This window comes from Anopheles cruzii, chromosome 2, assembly GCF_943734635.1.
Source record: "Anopheles cruzii chromosome 2, idAnoCruzAS_RS32_06, whole genome shotgun sequence".
In the NCBI taxonomy this organism is placed as follows: Eukaryota; Metazoa; Arthropoda; class Insecta; order Diptera; family Culicidae; genus Anopheles; species Anopheles cruzii.
Window position 1 is genome coordinate 12,496,633 of NC_069144.1, and position 16,317 is coordinate 12,512,949.

At 52.1% G+C, this 16,317-nt stretch overlaps 2 non-coding genes across 2 annotated transcripts; one reads left to right on the plus strand and one right to left on the minus strand.

Moving 5' to 3' along the window:
* The first annotated feature begins 1,431 nt into the window (after positions 1-1,431).
* On the plus strand, positions 1,432-1,506 carry Trnar-ucg (transfer RNA arginine (anticodon UCG)). The gene has a single exon. It is a non-coding gene; the product is annotated as a tRNA-Arg (tRNA).
* A 13,118-nt stretch (positions 1,507-14,624) lies between these two features.
* Trnap-cgg (transfer RNA proline (anticodon CGG)) lies at positions 14,625-14,696 on the minus strand. The gene has a single exon. It is a non-coding gene; the product is annotated as a tRNA-Pro (tRNA).
* Between the last annotated feature and the right edge of the window lie 1,621 nt (positions 14,697-16,317).

Consider the following 16,317-nt stretch of genomic DNA (forward strand, 5'->3'; position numbering starts at 1 on the left):
ATGCAGTAATTCCGATGTCCTGTGGCCGGTGGCTGTGGAAGTGTTATGTTACTTCTTGGTCGCATCATGCGCCACCCGTGATCCGTGTTCTGAACCACACACAAACACACACAAGGTGACAAGAGTTACGCGCGCATCGCGTGCTGTCGGTTGGGGCCAAGTTTCGATCTCACCGGCAACAACCGACCTGCCGACCGACCGACCGACCGAGCTAACAACTTCAAAGTCTCTCTGCACCACGAGACACATCCCCGAGGTGACAGGACACAACGAGGAGACGGGGTTGGGGAAACAAGCATTAGCAGCAGGAAGCTGATTTGCAGTATCCGGCCGGGCGGTCGGTCGGGTAATGTTGCAACATAAAGACAACATAAAGGAGGCCGTTAGGAACTAACAAGCAACACGCGGCACGGCACATCAACAGTTGCAGGCCGCGTGTTTCGGGGCCCCTCGTTCGGGCTTGATAAAATATTTATCCACTTGGGCATTTTATTATTCTGCACATATGTGTCACAAATCCGCCCCGTTGCCGACCGGTCCCGCTATCTGTCGCGTGATAGGGCAAAATCTGTTGAATCTCTCCTCGCGATCCGACGGTGACTTCTCCGACGTGGCACTGCGGCACGGTGCGATGCAGTATCGCAGCTCAACCGGAACCGGGCACCGGCTCTCTGCAGAGGGAACCAATCGCCCGGGCCGGCGCCCGGCCAGCATAAAAAGAGGATCCGGGGGTCGCCGTGTACTTCTATTTACCACGAAATATCTCGAGGACTCCTCGAGAGTCACGGCACGGGATTTATGGCGCCACCCAACGAAGGAAGGAAGGAAGGAAGCCGGTGTGTCCCGGTGCAGCCTTCCTGGGGCCGCAAATGGAAACAAATGGTCAACAGCGACCCCGACGACGACGATCGGTGCATTCCGATGCATCTACTTTAGGAATTACTTTCCGAAAGTTCGAGAGACGGGAACGGTGGAAAAGTTCATAAGACAATCCCAAGCCCGAGGGCTGATTTATGCTCTCCCGCTCGGCGCGCATAAGTTGCACATGAAATGCACCCGGGGCAGCCCCTGCTCGATTGCTTATGCTCGCGCCGCGCCGCCGGCGGCGGTAGATTGAATTTGGCCGGTTCCGGCCGGCGGTTCCAATTCAATCCGCCGCCCAGCCCGTCTCCGGTGAGGGATGTGTAATTTGGATAAGAAACGTGTCGGGCTCCGAATGTGTGGCCGGGTTTTATTAAAAACACCATCCATCCACCAGCACCCGGCAGAAGGCGGGCAGGCAGCAAAGTCTTCATCCCTTTTTCGGCGTGGCACTCGAGCACGAGTCCTAGCACGGCCGACCCGAGGAGCGCGTGCGCGGGAAATTTCTCGTGGAAAATGAGGCCTTTCGCAAGGAGTAAAACGGAGTTTTTGATGTCGGTTGGTAACGTTGGCCGTGTGGCCTAATGGACTAAAGGCGTCGGACTTCGAATCCGAAGATTGCAGGTTCGAGTCCTGTCACGGTCGGGCACGACGGAATCGACCAAGGGTGCGCCTGCTCTCTGGTGTGTGGTGTCCTTTCCTATGGAAAGGCGCTGCCACCGGGGGGCGACCCTTGATTTTTGCTTTATTTTTTCCTGATGGTTGATTAAGGGATTAACATTGATCAGTCAATTACTTACCTTGGGCAGCCCATAAACCATTGGAGTCGGCTGCTTAAGTCTTCCGTTGTTAACTACACCTGAAAAAGGAAAAAAGAACAAACACAGTTCAATGCTTCTGTCGAAGGCAATCGGCGTCTGGGTGGAAAAGCGCGCCTTTCGAGTTGGCGAAGGCTACCACGATCACCACGGGCGGGTGATTGTCAAACCCTCGACCGGCCTGTCAGATGGCAGGTTTTTGGGGCTGTCAATATCAGAGCCTACGCGAGCGACCAGTGCTTTAAATGATTGAAACGCACGCCGACTGCCGTCATGCGAACATGCGGTTCGGTTGCGAAACATGTGATGTCCTTTCGGAATGTATAAACACCAAACGCGGCGTGCGAACGGAAAAACAGGACGGAATAAATTACGCCGGACCGGACCGGACTGGGGTCCCCCCGGCGGGAAAGCTCGCGAAAATTTCGCCAATTCGTCTGTCGGCGTGATTTAATAAAGCAAATTAATATTCATTGAATTTTGCTGATCGTCAGTGGCCGATAATGAAAGTCTCGCGCTGCGTCGCTGCGTTTTGCGACCGTCGAATCAGTTCGTCCTGAAAAAAAACCGGTGGCCGTGGGCTGCCAAATTTCGGACTCGCCAAACTCCGAGCTCGGATGGTGCATACAATGTATCGGGACGGAAGCGCGCGGCGCAGGGGGAAGACTTATTACCTCTCGTCCCGGCGCTGCGCGCTGTCAAGAAATCATCTCCACACATTGTCCGGCAGTCCCCGGTACCGGTTCGCAGGCGACATCGACAAATTGGCTAATGCTAATGAAAATTTCCATCCAAATCCATCCCGAGGCCCCGAGGCTCATCGCCGAATGGGAAAATTATTCAATGCTTGGACACGCTTGGCCAGGTAGGGTAAACCCATTTCAATTTGGCCCCCTCCGCGGTCCCCCCGCATCCGGAAAGGGGGACCAATTACGCCAAAAGCTTGATGTGCTCGTAATGTGCAAAGGACACCGACACCGACGCCATCCGTAGTGCTCCTTGGGCTTCGGGTAATTACAACAGCCCGGGCCGGCGGGCTTCCCCCGGCTTTGATAACCCATTAGTGGTCCCGATCTACCCGACACTGTGGTCATTACTCTGCCACCCTCTCCGCACCCACCTGGTCGGGCAGTTTATGTTGCCAATATGCGCGATGTAAGCGCGATTTTGGGACCAACGCGAAAGTTTACGAGTTTGGCGCACCGACACTTTTTTACGATTCTCCGAATCCGCGGACCGCATGTTTATCGATGGGTTAAACACCGTGTAGCGAAGGGGGTTTGCCGCGATGGTGTAACCGGAACCGTAACATGGGCCAGGCTCGACTCGGAAGTGGGCTTCGAATTGCCTCAAAAAGTTAGGCTCGTGGCCGGCGACACTCTACGGCGATTGGCGGGAAATTATCGGCTCAAGCATTCCGCTACTGCTGCTACTACTACTGCACCACGCGGTTCCGGTTGCGGATTACCGTGGTTATGGTGCGGGTCGTAAATACCCGGCCCAATCCGCCTGGCGCCCGTGCCCGTGCCCGCGCTCCGAAAGGCAAGATCTCTTCGCCCAAAACCTCTTTGCCGACCAGCCGAGCGAGCGAGCGAGAGAGAGAGAGAGAGCGTGAAGAGTCACCATGCGCCTCCATGGTGGAGCCCAGAGTGACGCCCCGAGTCGAATTCGAGTGTTGGCCGTAAATAAATGGGGATTATTATTCATTGATCCTCGACCGTAGTAGCAGCACCGGCAGCAGCAGCCCTCACACGCAGTACTACGCCACGCCATTCAAATTACGACCGGTAAGGATATAAAACGGTTCTTGTAGACACAGGTTTTAATGGGAAGTTATGTTGCGGTCTTCCTGCCGTGAGGGTACCTGTCGGCCACCGCTGTGTGGTCGGCGTTCGGCGTTGCTCACTCATCGCTCACACAGGCCCCCCTCCTCGAAGGCTGGCGTGTGGCGGTGTGTTGTGGTTAATAGACTGCGACAGAACTGCCTACACAGGACATCATCACCATCACCATCATCATCATCTTCATGGCCATCGTTAGTCAATAAGAAAGTGCCCGAGGGAGAGCGTCGAGTCGAGCCTGACCGGAAGGGATTTATCACTCATAATCCCTTACCAAATAGGCTAATCCGGTCGACTAACTGGCCCCCGAGTTTCGAAAGCCACTCTCGGGCGGCCGACACCGATCAAGGGCGGCCACAATCTCTCTGGGAATTGGATCATAATCGTCAAACTTGTGGCATCGGTTGCGCCGTGGGGCGCCCGGTTGCTTTGATCCTTGCTACAAAGTTTTTCACTTAAGCCCCATCGCATCGCAACGGTGGGATTTTTCGTTTCGTTTAGGTGAACTTTAAGGAATGCTCGACTGCCGTGCCGTTTTTTCCTTTGTCTGGGGAACTTACTTTCTGGGAATTGAATTGCGGTAATTAATGCGAAAGTATGCCTCTTGCAGGGCATTCCGGCGTCGCGCCGTCACGAAGTAACGGCATAATCCACGGCAGCCCACAAAGCCGCCGAACGATGTTCAACTGTGCTCGGTGGTTTGATAATACCAGAGCCTAGCTTACCAGTCGGCAAAAGAGGGTTTTCTGGAAATGTTGCACCAGCAAGTTCCTTGAATGAAATCAAAAAAATGGCGAACTATGTGGTTCTACTCGAATGTCGAAACATTTGCTGCTGCAGTTGAAAATCACGTTGGAATAGAGAAATACAAGGTCTAGTCGAAATTGGCATGTTTACAATTTTTAAACCACTCAAAGAAATGCGATCTTCCAAAAGCAAGCTTCGACAAGCATTAGATGCGCCTTTGTAGGAGATTTCTCCACAGGTAGCAGAAAACAAAAGATTTCCGCAAATCTTTATTTTCTGGCGCAAAAGTCGATATGGTTGTAGCGACCTACATGTTTACCTGACTCAACCGCTTGATCCGCCCGTTTATACGCGGATCGAGCAAAACAGGCAGTTCGGCAGCACTGTCGAAGTTGACAGTTCTCTTCTTCCGCTACCTTTCGAGCTCTTCGGACGTTCCCGCCAATCCCGTGTTTCAAAGCTAAAAAGTGGATGCAATCGAAAGACCACCCAAAGTGCTACGGACTTCATTGCAGTGCTCCACATGGTCTCTTCTAAGGTAAGTTGCAAACTAAATTAATCTTTTTCGACATGAAATAATTTGCCAGATGTCAAAACAAGGTAATGTTGCCAGAAAAAGCATTATGAGAAGGACCAAATTGACATTTGGAGCCATCTGTTTATACAATTCGATTTTCAGCTTTTCGACCTCCCAAACTCCTAAGGAAGATGATGAGCTAAGAAAGATGGTGATGCAATTTTACGTACCGGACTGTCCGGTGACATCTCCACGACCAAATTGGAGCCAATTTTCACAACCTAGAACCCCTTCGTTCAGAATCGCTTCCGCCTCATTTAAGGACCTCGGACCTCTATTTGAGGTTCTTTCATTTCGAAGAAACCCCCTACGCCCTGTGTGTGTGTGTTTGCCTCGCAACTTATCAATCCACCGCGCAAAATACATTGTAACAGTTTTGCATTTTTGCATCGACCCGACCCCCGGCCCGATTAACCTCTTATTTGCCTAAGCCTGTGTGGGGAACTAGCGGAACTAACTTTAACTTCCCATTAGCGTCCGCCGTGCCCGTGCGAAGTTTGCGCACACGAACGGGACGGGTCCTTTGATTAGGATATCCGAGACTTTGCCCGTAGAACTTTTCTTCCCATCTGCAATCAGGCTGTGTGTGTGTGTGTGGCCGATTGTAGGGTGATTAGTGTGCGTGGCTCGCGAGTATCCTTACAGACCCGGGGGCCCCAAAGGGGCAGCACGAGTGACATTATTTATGAACTGCAGTCATTTGTTTGGCTTCACGGACAACCCGGACGACCGCGGGGCGACCACGACAACAAACTGTAACACGCCTGGGCCGCGCAAATCCATCTTGCGCGAAACGTAGCGTGAGGATTGTAATTTTCCCAACAACAACTTCCCAACAACTTGGCCGAGCCCCACGACACAGACGGAGGTTGCGACAGGTTGACGTCGTAACGGTGTCTTCGGGCACAACAAAAAAACCGCTGGCTCGCTCTGTTTGCATCGCCCGAAACTCCGGCAGAAGTAAATTAAAGTTACAAGTTCCCGGTTCCTGGGGACGGAGCTTTACCTGCAGCTACGGCTACGCATTTCGCAGTGTTTTCTTTTCCCGTCGGCTCGGGTTCGCTCGCTCTCGGGAAAGTTTAATTTTAACTACTTGACGGCAAGGCAAGATTTGCCCAAACACACACACATACAAACAATCTGGCATGCAGTGGCAATAAATAAAATGCACAATCCCCGGTGCTCCCCAAGTGTCCCGCTGACTGCTGACTGCACGGAACCCGGAACCCGGCCATTACGGCGTGTGCATTCCGTGTGTACCAAGTGTCCCGAAAATGGGCGCATTTTCGCGTGGCGCAACCCAAAATGGGCGACTTAGAGGCGCTGCCTCTCTTAGGGTGCGCCACTCTAAATATCGCCCAAAAAAATGGCCCCAAAATGTAGAGGGCCCCGAACCCCCCAAAAAAACACGTTCCATTTGTTTGGTTTGACACATTCCAGTATGAGGCACACACAAACGAGTCATAAGAAAAAAAAAATCGCCGAAGTAAATACAGTCTCGGCCAGGACAACACAGGGGTCCCGACAACAACCGCAGCGCAGAGGATTCTTCGCGAAAATTTTTACAGCATTACCATAAATGCAATCATAAATTGTTGTCGCGCGCGCGGCCGCCAGCCAGCGCGGAGGCAGATGTTCCCTCGGAGGCTCAAGTTCCCAGGCGACGCCACGCCGCCACGCCATCCCCTGTTCTCGTGTTGCACATCATTTATGTGAAAGTAGGGTGAATGAGGTCCCGGTGCCGTCGCCGCCAGCTTCTTGAGTGAAAAACCGCGTGGCGTGGTGTGGCCGCCCCGGTAATGTTAACAGCGCCATTTACAGGAGGGCCCACAAAAAACCGAAACCGCCGCCAGGCGGACAAATCTGTGATGTTTAAGCTGTGTGACAAATTATGACAGGGACGTGATTTTTATTCCTTCTAATAAATTTCAACCAATCTGCGACGACCGCGCCGCGCAACCCAGAGGCCGTGGTTGGCCCATATGCTGCTGCGGTCTCTACGGCTGCTGCTGCTGCTGCAGTGCCGTGCGTCTTTTTGCGCCATCGCGTTTGCTGGAAGGAAGCGGCCCCCGAAAAGGACTGCGACAGGACAGTGTAATGGTGTGGCCATAGCCCGCAAGTGCCCGGGTCTGCTTGCTTGGTTGGTTGGTTGGTTGGGGGCCGAGCTTTATTGAATTGTTGAGCGCCTGAAAATGAGACTGTTGCACATTTGCACTTTTTCGGCACACAACGCTGGTCCTCGGTCGCACGTGTCCGCGTGTCGTTGGCGGTTTGCTGGTTTGCATAAATTTATGCAGCCGCCCCCCAGGCCCCGGACCGGTATGCATTTTTATGCGTACGGCAGCTCGCTTACCTTTTGTGGGGCTCAAAATGTCCATCGGATAAAGTGTCCGGCGCTGTTTGCCGTCGTCGGAGGCACACCAGCTAACAAATGGTCATTCTCACGTTCTGGAACCTCTGTTACAGACTTTTTGTAATATTTCACCAAGACAGGTGAGGTAATATTTCACTGATCAATCAATCAATTATGTCCATTTATGTTATGGTGTGTTGTCCTACGAATTCTTCGTGACCGCCATTCAGCGCTAACCTTAATCGAGTCTTAACATGACTTGAACCAATTACGTTCTGTACGAAATGAATGTCCAGCTCTGACATTCATTGAGCTACAACGCACCTAAGGTTGGTGGGGAGGCCTGGAGAATGCCTCGATTGCATTGGAAGAGAGTGGTCCATTATGAGCTGCTGATGGTCCGCTAAACAACTAGCGCTAAGGTTCTCCTGTCCCAATAGATTAGCTTTTAATAGCGGCAAATAAAAACATGACCACAAATTGATATAAAACAGAAAGTCCACCCTAAGGACTTAAAAGGGGCGCCGACACTTTATGATCGGCCCAATACCGTGTGGTCCATTTTTTTGTCCAACGGTGGGAACCAAGGGGGGGCATTTTTCTGTCGATCGATCGATTGCATTCGTCTGAATTGCATTACGCGCCGTCCCACCCCATAACGCGCATAATGCGTGCATTATTCAGTGCACTTCTGCACCGCGCGTTTGACGCGCGCGGATTTCTGGTTATTATTTTTTCCATTGAACAGTGCAAATTGAAGTAATTCAATATGTGTTTGTGCATGTGTGAGTTACTGCAGATTTGCACGCGGAACGGCAATCGATCAGCGGAGCGCGCACGCCGGGCATTAATAGTTTTCGGAATCAGGTTCCCCGGGTCTGGCCGGGATTTTAAACAAATCGAAGCATAATTGCATTACGCGCTGCGTGTTCTGCTGCAGTCGTACCGGCGAAGAGAGTGCAGCCATTCATCACTTTCGCATTAAACTGTTAAAGTAAACACTAGACCAAAGATGTGGACACTTCTCGGGTCCACTTCTCTGAGTCCGGGCCAATCGTAAAGTGGCGTGAAATGTCGGCGGGTTCCGGAATTGCCGTTCGGCCTCCCGTTTGTGGACATAAAAAGGGCTAAGTTGTGGAAATAGTTTCGATTTCACTCGCTCGAAATTAACATTTCACACACCGAGAGCCGAAAGAGGAATCCCTCCGATTCCTCTCTCCGAGTCCGGCGCGCCATTAATGAGCCGTGGAGCAGGGAGTTCTGTAATTTCTGGCGCTTGACGCCAGAAAGTTGGTTGTTGGCCATAAATTTGGGACTCGACGACGCTGCGGAGATTGGCGCGCGGTTGAAAACTAATTTCGACAAAACTCGGTCGTAAAAACGGCTGCGCTTTGAGAGTCACCGCCGGGAGTTGTAACTTTGATGGCCCGCGTGGACGCGTGGCGCTGTGGCAAACTTACACTTCCGGCAGTTCCGGGGAACCGGAAGTTTCTTTGTCGCCCGCGAATGTGTGCCCGCGGCTCGCTCATAAATCAACATTTTCGAGACCGAAACTTCTGTGTGTCCACTTTTATGCGTCGATCGGCCGGGCAGGCGATTTGTGTCCAAGTCAATCGGTCCAAGAAAGTCGGCCTTGGCGCGCACGGTACACGGGATTAAAAATTCTGTGCCCAACAGCGACCACTGCGTCGTCGTGCCTTCATCACGGACACGGAGCCTGCCGCCCGCGGGGCGACGACACTAAGTCTGCACGGCATCGAATCGAACTTATGGCACGCCGCGATGGAAATCGTAAAACCAGGAGACCAAGACGAACGCGGGCCGGGGCTTTACAACAATCAATTTATCTCCGGGCGCCTCCGGGGCCACCGCCAATGCATCACCACCATCATCATAACGGCGAGGCGCTCGGAGGCCAGCAAAAACTTGGCGTGTTCGAGTTATTGCATTGGATTAACGCGAGCTTCCGCACGACGACCACGACGGGAACAACGACGAGGAGGAGCCGAAAAAGGACCAACGGGCGACGGAAGGGGACATCCGCAGCGGCATCCGAAACTGTCGCCAGTGGGCCTGCTACGTGCCCTGGGAGCCTGGGTTCGGTTTCTGCATTCCGCCGAGCTCGCCGAGTCATTTGCCGAGCCGAGGCCCACCACACACAAATTTGTTAAAACGAAGCCGAAGCCGTAGGCCAAACGGCCAGGCCAGATCTCCGACTCCAATGCGGAGGTCCTTGCGTGAGTGAGTTGTGTGAGGAGGGATGATCAAAATTCCAATCATCGGCCCCGGGGATCGGGATCGGGGCCCAAGAAAGTGGCGCAAGTTTTATTATTTTTCCTTCGACCGTTACACACACACACACACACTGCGGCCGGGGCCGTGACCACCTCTGCCGGCAGCAGCAGTCAGGTCACATATCAGATTTTATGCTGCTGCTGCATACCCGACTTCCGTTTGCCCCTATCTGTGGACCCAAATTTGCTTATCGCAATCCGCTTTACTCCGTCCACTCCGGCAGTTCCGAGTGGTTTAAAGGGTGGAGCCCCCTCCCACCGGGTACGGGTCGGATGTCACTCGGCCGCTAAGAAGTTAAGTTGTCCATTTGCACGAAAAAGGGGCTCTCTAGGACTAGGACGCCGGAAGTGGTGCTCCTGAAGACGCTCGCCTCCGCCCGTCCTGTATAATTGTGCCAGCTTGGGCCGGCCATGTATCAATCTGCTGCCGATTTCTTGTGGCCTGACAGTGCGTTGACAGCAGCATCACAGTGCCGTGCGGAATGCTTAATGGGAGCAGCAATCTTGGGCAAACCGGATTTCTCGGGGCCGCGATACGGCCTCGCCCACTTAGCAGGCGAGTCGCGTGTCCTTCGGGTGGCCGTTGAATGCCAAATCTAGAGGCTCTGGCCGTAGTATCCTCGAAAAGTCATCGAATGAGTGATGGCCAATGTGGCCAATCTTGATCACGTGAAAGTCTTCACTTACAAATCCTTTTTGACCGAAGCGGGGCCTGTTGTTCATCACGTGATTAGAAGATCTTTTCGCTAAGCTGAAATCGGAAAGGGGCAAGGAATATGTGTGTCCGTTTCTGGCGCCCAACAGACTTGTCCACCAGATGAGGGGTTGAAAGTGTCCCGTAGTTGGTTGAAGGCATAACTCAGTCAGCGTTCATATATGTTCCATGGCGCAAGGGTTTCCGTTTGATTGTTTAGGTTCCCTCATAAGAGCCAGAAGGGTCTACGAATCCGAGTGGACCGGAACGTTATGTTTACAGTTCATTATTTTTGGGAAAGGAAAGGAATATCTGCGACCTACTTTTACACAGCCGTCCAATGTTGGCAATAGTTCCATCGTAATTTTACAAGATTTAAGGAGAGTTGGACATACTGGGCTGTTTAATAAGTTGGTAGCCTCGAGTTCGTAGCTACGTATTCGGCCGTAGCCGAACAGAAGTCGCTGCTACGAGTCTAATTTGTTTTTAGAACCGAATGTTGAAAGTATACAAGAACTCTTTGCCTTCAATTAATACAGTAGAAAGATGGCTTGAATCGTGGTCGTACAAATCTTGAATAACATCCACGTTAAGAACGTCCCAAACAGCAACTACACCTGATATCGTAGAAAAAATACAGGATATCGTAATAAATAAAATCGTTGATTGACTGAAAGAGACTTAGTAGAAGCTCAGTACAGGCATCTTATTGGGCAGTGTAAGCAATATTTTGAATGTAGTATTGGATTTTACAAAACTGTCATTATGTTCCTGAATCAAAACAAGAGACTCAGGATTGGTGTGAACCTGGTTCTTCGACTACGAAACGAGTTCAGAAATCGGCCAAGAAAGTGTTTAGCATCAGTGTTTTGGGACGCGAAAGGCATTTTGGTTGTAGAAATTTTGCAAACTGGTAAAACAATAAATTATTGTTGTCTCTTTTTAAACCAGCTGAAAGAGAAAACTCTTGTAAAAAGACCCGATTTGCAGTAGAAAAAAGCCCTTTTTCATCGGGACCTTGCACCCTGTCACAAGAGCATTTTGAAAAAGGGGAAAAAACCATGAATTAAAGTTTCAATTGCTGGAGTATATACCGTATTGTATTCACCAGATGTGGCCCCTAGTGACTTCCATCTGTTTCCAGACCTAAAAAATATCAGGTGTGGAAAGCGTTTTCCATCAAATGATGAGGTCATTACACCTGTGAAAGCGTATTTGAAGAACCTGTAAATTCTAAATGATCGAGCGATTGTCACAAACTTGTTATAAAAGTCCTTTTTTTAGTTCTTCACCTTGAAGACGTCCCAAGAAGACCTATCCAGGGTCAAAGCTTTGCACTGAAAACGAGATGATAACTGAGGAGATTCGCACTCGGGTGCCTATTAAAGAAAAAATCATCTCATTTTTAGATCGCCATCGCCAGATGTCCTGTCATGTCCATAAATTTGTTGCTGCATTAACAAAGCCACCGGCATCCGAAAGCTCGGCCTGACAAATGGCGGCCTCGCGACTTTTTTCGATGATTTTACATTCATCCTTTAATACCAGAACCACCGGCTGCGGCTGGATGCTGCCCATAAATAGCGCTATCGGTGCGCGGATCGCGTGTGAACCGTCAACGATAAGCCAACCGAATGCCACCGGTGGCACCGGCTGACCGGCTGAAGAGTCTGGTCCGCCCTACATAATCTAAATGGCCATTTATCAAATGGCCGTCCTTTTGAGCCGATTGGCCGATCTGCCGGCGGTAGGTTAATGTTAGGGAGACGAATTCTCCGAGTCGTGCGGAGTTTAAAAAAAACGCGTTTACCTTTTATCTAACCCCCGGATGGCCCCCGTGGCCGCGGCAAAAAAAAAAGAAAAGTCGAATCCTAAATAATCCCATATCAATTGGCGGGGCCCGCAATGCAACCTGCAGACCCCCGGAGCGTCCCCCCGTCTGCCCACTGTTGCTTCAACTTTATAATTTATTTGATAACGCATTTCCCGGGGCCCGCCGCCAAACGGCCGCGCGCCACGGCTGTCGACACGACGCCCTCCGCCGGACACATCACGGCACACACAGAGATAGAAGCGCGATTGAAATGCGGCATTACAGTGCGTTGTTTGGGGTGCAAAAAAGGGCGCACGAAAAAACGCAAGCCCCACGCGTAGTGGCCTGTGGCGTAGTGCGCCAGAATGTCCCCGGGTTTGGCGGTATCCGAAAAAACCAAACCTCCGCGTGACAGATGTGGATGTAAAACGGTCAAAGGTTGCGTGCGTGTGTGGTCGGAAAAAAGCGGGCCAAAGGGGTCACGCACCAGGGTGATGCGGGAGGGACCACGGACTCCCTCGGTTGATGGTGGACCATATTTTGCGCTACTGGCCGCGGCCCCGCCGAGAGGACCCTATATTTCATCGAGCTGCGCCCGGATCGTGGAGTTTGGTGCCTGATCCGTGTTTGTGCAACAAAAGATGCGATTTTAACCGAACCGGGAATGCACCGGGAGTTGGCTAAAAGCCTCAGCCGGCCAAATGACTGTCGGCGGAACACCTTACCAATAGGGTTCATGGCAGTCGCATGCAAAAAAACCCGCCGTACCCTTCATCATAGCCTTAGCCCTTAGCCCGGCTGACGGCGATAACACTCTCGCCATTGGCGTCGCAACGGCCAACCAGATTCGGGCTAACCACCGGGGCCACCCTGGAGCATGCCCGGGGCCAGGGTGTTATTTACAACACCAAACAAATAAATTTATGGCCCAACGCGCGCGCGCGCCCGCCCGGGGAGTGGATAAAATTGGAGTGGCCAACCCGAGGACCACGCGGAGGACGAAAAACCACAACAATTGTGGTGTACCTCTCTAGTGGGGTGGACTCTGGGCTGGGTGGATTGAAGTACCGTAGGACATCAGGACCGGGAACCGATATAGGTCAATATTTACTCCACATTTATTCCCCGGTCTGACCAGTCAGCCTGCCAGCCTTCTTCCGGAGCTTTTGTCGATAACCGATCACCACCCGGGTCCACACGGTCCACACGGTCAAACTGTTGCCACACACCGAAAGGACGTAGAGAGCATAACGACGGAGGGGGTCATAAGCCCTGCCGGGCCGAGATAGAGACACTAAAAGAAGAGGACACCCCAAAAAGAAAGGTTCGCTTCGGTCTTATCTGCATTGGGAAAATTGAAAATCTGCAGTGAAAAGCACACGAACGCACACCACGGCACACACACAGACACACTACATCCGGGACAACGCCAAACAACGACGGTGCACGACACGCAATCCGGAACAGGAAGCGAAAGAGCCTGCGAGAGTGGCGAAGGAAGAAAAGCTGCAGTAAGTCGTAAACAGGGCCAGGGCTTGTCAGGAGGGAGCTTAAGCCTGGCGGCCAAGGGCCATGCTCCCCAAGTTAGCATATCCTCGCATCATCTTGCCATTTACTCGGCCCTGTCCGGGGGGATGCACTTTCAGGGGATTGCAGTGCGTGTTCCCCCGAGGGATCCATTGGGGTTCCCTCTTTCGACCGCATTCCGCTAACGATGGGGTCACCCAAACGGGACTCGGGTACCCTATCCCATCGGGGCCAACGATAATGTACGATAAATCTCTTTTCTCCAGCCTGTGGGCATCGTTGGCAGCCCAAAAACCGTGTCACGGGAGGGGTTTGGAGGGGTCATCATCCCGTGTGGAACCGCGCCAAATGTCGCCCAACAACAAGGTGGGCCGTGCCGCTGTTTCTGAGGAACCCGGAGACCCGGAGGTACCCCGGACCGGAAGCCGTAGATTTTGCGCAAGTTACGCATTCACAAATCAAATCGTGTAGCTAGACACACACAAACACACGAAGTGAGTATTTTTTGGCCATCTTTTGCGAGTTTTAATCTGTGCGAGGATCTGCCACCGACGGGCCACATCCTTTATTGGTGCCTCAATACCGTACAGCACGGCAAGATGTCGTTACAATTACAAATGAATTACAGAAGCCCGCAGTGTGCGGAATTACATCCGAAAGACCCGTGTGTCCCGAGGTACTGCTTTGGCACGGAATTTGAAGTACGCCTTTGGGCCTTTTTTGCCTGCGACTTGTTTTTATTGTTGGCCACTTCAGGGGCAGATGTGGGGGCTCGGTTGAAGTGTGATCAAACATAAGCCGTGTCCGGAATGGCCACATCCGGGACCAATCGTTGTTAAGACACCTAAAACGAGAATTATGGGCTGTTTTAAAATGGTTTAATTTGGTAATGGTTTAATGCTTGAAAAAGGATTTCGTAACGATTTTTAACCAATAATTCTGCGCGCTGTGAGTGAATTAATCACGGACAGGGCATTTCACTGAATGTCGTGAGTGTAGGTGAGAAGAACTTCTCAGCACGTGAGATGTATATGGCAAAAGTAAAAGCTTACATTGCTCACCGACGCAGATGAAAAAAAGGGTTTCAACACCACAACGCGGGCTCGTCCGGGAATTGAACCCGGGACCTCTCGCACCCGAAGCGAGAATCATACCCCTAGACCAACGAGCCGGTCGAAAGGGGCACTTTCGGGAGCGCACAAAAACCGCACTGCGGCACACTAATGTAGGTCGGTTGCGACGGAGTTGGCCACTGAAACTAATCCTTCAATCAATATGCAAACTCTTTAAAAGCGACCTCGACAAAAAAGGCGGGTAGCCACTTTTTATGACCCTCGCAGTGCTCGGGTGTTTGATGAAGCTATTCCGACAGACTTCCGAGCGAGAGAGCTGGCTGATGGATGCCAGCTTTTCAATATTGAAACTAAACGGTCGGCCACGGGCCACGGCTATAGAAAGTCGGCCTCTGCCCCACTGGAATGTGTCCGCTGCCCGGGTGGAGCTGGGAGGGGAAATGCTTTCGGACCAATAACCCACACACACACACACACGGGGCCCCGGGTTGGCCCGGGGCAGTGGCTCTCTGAAGGCATTCTTTTGAAGTGTGCCTAAAGCACTTTTGAAGCACCACTCTTACGCGAACAACGGACCTAGTGAGCCGGAAGCGGCGTAAAATCCGGCGTCCGATGAGCGATGATGCGGCCACACCGTGGCTGGCGGTGTTGATCGTCATCACTTTTTTGTGTTGTCCTGTGTTGTCGCCAGGCACTAGGCCCGTCCACCTACGGCCCAGCGTAAATCACCGGCGGATGTTGATCGACCCACCACGGCGAAAAACAAGTGTGTCCACAGGACCCTACCGCGCGGCGGAGAATGATGGATTAGTGTGTGGTGGCGTTGAAGTGGAGATTTTTTCCTGGGGCATCCATACCGAAAAGTCCCGCAAAAAGCTGTTTTCAAGAGAGCCCCCGGTGGGGCGACGATTTGATCGATGGCCATTTTGCATTCAAACGCCCGCGGGAGAGGAACACCGCTCTGGATGTGCCCCGTTAGGTTGCGGACACTTCAAACGGACTCACTCGTCGGGGCTCGCGGTTTATAAATTACATTTTGTAGCGCATCCTCCCGAACGCGGAACTCCGACGGACGGGTGACTTGATTTACGAAGGCGGGGCAATTATTTTCACACTCGAATTAACGTGCGGCCACTTTGTGCGGAAATTAATTGGTACTTCGCAACCAATCAGCGAAACATCACATAAAGCTTAACAAGTTGTAAATAATAGGACCAGAGTACCGTCATAAATGTTAAGTACCACTCGGTTCGAGGTTCCGAACCCGAAATCCGAACGGCACCGCGCGCACATAACTCAATTTGTCAACATGACGCAAAGCTGTCCGGGGGCCTGCATAACACCGGGTTGCGTCGGGGCCACGATCACCCCCTTTCCGGTGCGTTGCGCAAGGTGACGTGACGGGAGCCAGATCCGGTACCGTTCGAAATGTCATCGACCATTTCGGGGGCCCCCGAAAACCGGTTCCATCTCCACGCCCCAACAACCTGCGAAGCCACATCCGTGAACGTGCTGCTGCAGGTCGTCGTTGTGCCTCGGTGTGTTTCATTCATAATTTTCGCACGCTCACGCTCGATGATCGCCGATCGGACGCCGAGGTCCGTTTCGAGCTACCTACGAAAGAGCGAGAGAGATAGAATGTCGATTCGATTTTTGAAGCCACTTTAAATGGACACACCACCGGCACCGGCGGCAGGGAACAACTTTCATCGGTGATCG